A 2927-nucleotide genomic window follows, 5' to 3' on the forward strand; every position below is an offset into this window, starting at 1 on the left:
CGCTACGTATCTTTTGCCCTTATTTTTTTTTTCTGAATCGCAGCACATTACTGCAAATGATGTTACCGCTGGAAAGTGATCCTTACAACGTCGCCGAGGCTTTGTTGATCCCAGACTTGGTAGTAGTGCAATTATTTTTGCTCTAATGAATAACATAATGAATTACTCTTGTGGTCTGCAAATTTTGTAATGTAATGAAATATTTGAAGCGAGTCATTTGAGAAATTGCACATTACCTTATAAACTACCTATCAATAAAATATTGCATGTGCGCGCAAGAAACACAATATATGTGCATGAACGTAACACGTGGTAATCGAAGCATAGTAATACAGAACGGAATATGGCGGCCCCAAACATCCAACTAAAGCCTAGATATGCTATCTCTTTGTCACACAGTGCCCGGGAGGGTTCCTTATACAATCTTTACAATACTTGTCATATGGAAGGCTTCAACCACATCGCGTGTTTTCTGATCCCCGTGCGTAAATACAATCTTACAATCTCGGTATGGGCAAGGCTTGCGCAGCAACTACGTTCGCGGCAGCGCTTTTGCCGGCTGTAAAAACAATTACGGCGAGTTCTCGACCTTATTTACTGGCATAGCCATTTGGAATTCATTGCCTTTCGAATTAAAATCATCGCACAACATTCATATTTCTACCTCACGCAGCAAGAAATATTTCGTTCGGGAATTAAGCAACTCATCTGAATTGTGTAATTAACTGTTAACAGCTCTCAACATAGCTGTGCTATCTTATTATTTAACATTTGCTTTTGTATAACTGATACCACTGATAATGAGTTACATTTGTAATGTAGAGCTGTTCATTATTATTGCTTTTGGTCATTGCTCTTTCATCACTGCCCTTTTATTCTTTCCATGTCATTTTTATTCAATAGTGAGTATTATTATTATGTTATGTATTGATCGTATTTTTATTGTTAATCAAGATTATTCAATATTACTCACATGTCCGTATACTATTGCTGTATTTTTTGTAATTACCCCATTCATGTAGCCATAGGAGGTCCCCTTGTCAGTTTCTCTGAAACTTTGGGACCTCCTGCTGTAATACGCTAACCATGTAACTCAACCGAACTATTTAATAAACATGACTTGACTTTGTAAGTGCGAGTGTGCATCGCTTCCCTTGCTTCCCTGGTGCTCAGGAAGACATGTGTTTACGCATCTTCCTGTTTGGCCAACGTAATTAGCACCACACGTAGTAGGAATCCGATAGGCTTGGCTCAAAGCGAAAAATTCAGCGTAGGCTGCTGCTGGTTGAGTGCTTCAGATGAATTGATTCCCACAAAGTGTGGCATCTGCCGGGTTTTTATCCAGAGCGTTTCTCTGTAACTTGTCATTAGCAAGTAAAATTAGGGTAGTTCAGCTCTGATTGAACAATGCAGTCACACTTTCTGCGTCCTAGGTGCGCTCGATTTTGATGTCACCATTGAAATTCGGTGATAAATATCTGAAATTACGTACAATTTTCGCGATTTCAAAGAATCGTTATACAATGAATTACGACGGCATACAGCAGTTCCGTCAATTCTTCGTTTGGAAGTTCTGAGTTCGGGTGAAATAGTAGAAAGGAATAGTGAAGGGCCGCAAAAAAAAAAGAAAGAAAGAAAAGACTCCGTCGAGCCGGATTCGAACCAGCGACCTATGGATGTCCGCGTTAGAAATTCCTCTACAGTCCACCGCTCTACCAACTGAGCTATCGACGGAACGTGCTTACACGGGCAGCAAGCTTGATATCGAGGGTTCCCCATGACGTGTGACCTACTTCAATGAGGCATGGCGCGTGCCCAATGTGAAACTGGCTCAGCCGCTCTACGTGAAGCTCGGCGCGCGTGCATCTTTGTTGAAACTGCGTCTTTCTCATAGATGATACAATGTGCCGGTTAAAAAATCCGTAAACAGGGGGTGGGTGCTCGAGCCGACGTTTCGGCAAGTGGACTTGTCTTCTTCAAGGTTTGAACTGATTTCCTTAGCTCACGTGTGTATATGCTTCGTGGCCTCTCCACCACAAGGGAGAAGGAGAGGGCAACTGAAGAGTGGGGACGGGGGGGGGGGGGGGGAGAGGCCACCGTGAAGAACTAGGTGAGTCATAAGGAAGGCGGAAAAAAAGCAAAAGAGAAAAAGAAAAGGAACAGAAAACCCGGGGGGAGGGGGGGTAGATGGGAGGCGGTACGTTTCGCTGAATGATTGTAAGTGGAAGCACGTGGCACTTTAACAATAGTAGGCTCGAAATTCCTAGGAGAAGGGCTTAACTGTCATTGGTTTTCGTTGTGTATACACCATACCGACTAGATTCAAGAGCCCCCTTAGAAACGTTAATACCTGCTGGATGGAGTGTATTGAACTTGTGAATAAGGTATGACTCTGTATATTTTATGTCTCTTGGGGAGCGGAAGTTTGACTGATATACGTAAAGTTTGAGATCGTCGAAGTTGTGACCTGGTACATTAAAATGCTGTGCCACTGTTTTGGGTAACTTCATCGCCGTGTCCGCGCGATGCCCGTTTAATCTAACATTAACAGGCTGTCCCATTTCGCCAAAGTACAGTTTTTGACAATATGAACATTCGATCATGTAGATAACGTTTGAACTAGCGCAGGTAAAACTAGATTTTTTATGATGGACGTAATCACTTCCGGTGCTTTTAACTATAACGTCATCTTGAAGGTGTTTACAGGTCTTACATCTTGGACGAGAAGATGGTGTTATGTGGGCAGTAGAATGAGGGTTTACTTTTGCATGCACTAACATGTCCTTAAAGTTCCTATTGCGGCGATACATGACCTTTGGTACTCCGGGAAACGCTTTTCTAAGGCGCTCGTTGCTTGCCAGTATTGGGTAATACTTACGTAGGATATTATTTATGTTTTGTAGCGCATTTGAGTATTTGGTTATAAA

At 42.4% G+C, this 2927-nt stretch overlaps 1 non-coding gene across 1 annotated transcript; it reads right to left on the reverse strand.

The window, feature by feature from the left end:
• Positions 1 to 1642: 1642 nt before the first annotated feature.
• Positions 1643 to 1734, reverse strand: Trnay-gua (transfer RNA tyrosine (anticodon GUA)). Its single transcript is given in 2 exon segments — positions 1643 to 1678; positions 1698 to 1734. It is a non-coding gene; the product is annotated as a tRNA-Tyr (tRNA).
• Between the last annotated feature and the right edge of the window lie 1193 nt (positions 1735 to 2927).

Source organism: Rhipicephalus sanguineus, unplaced genomic scaffold, assembly GCF_013339695.2.
Source record: "Rhipicephalus sanguineus isolate Rsan-2018 unplaced genomic scaffold, BIME_Rsan_1.4 Seq1163, whole genome shotgun sequence".
In the NCBI taxonomy this organism is placed as follows: Eukaryota; Metazoa; Arthropoda; class Arachnida; order Ixodida; family Ixodidae; genus Rhipicephalus; species Rhipicephalus sanguineus.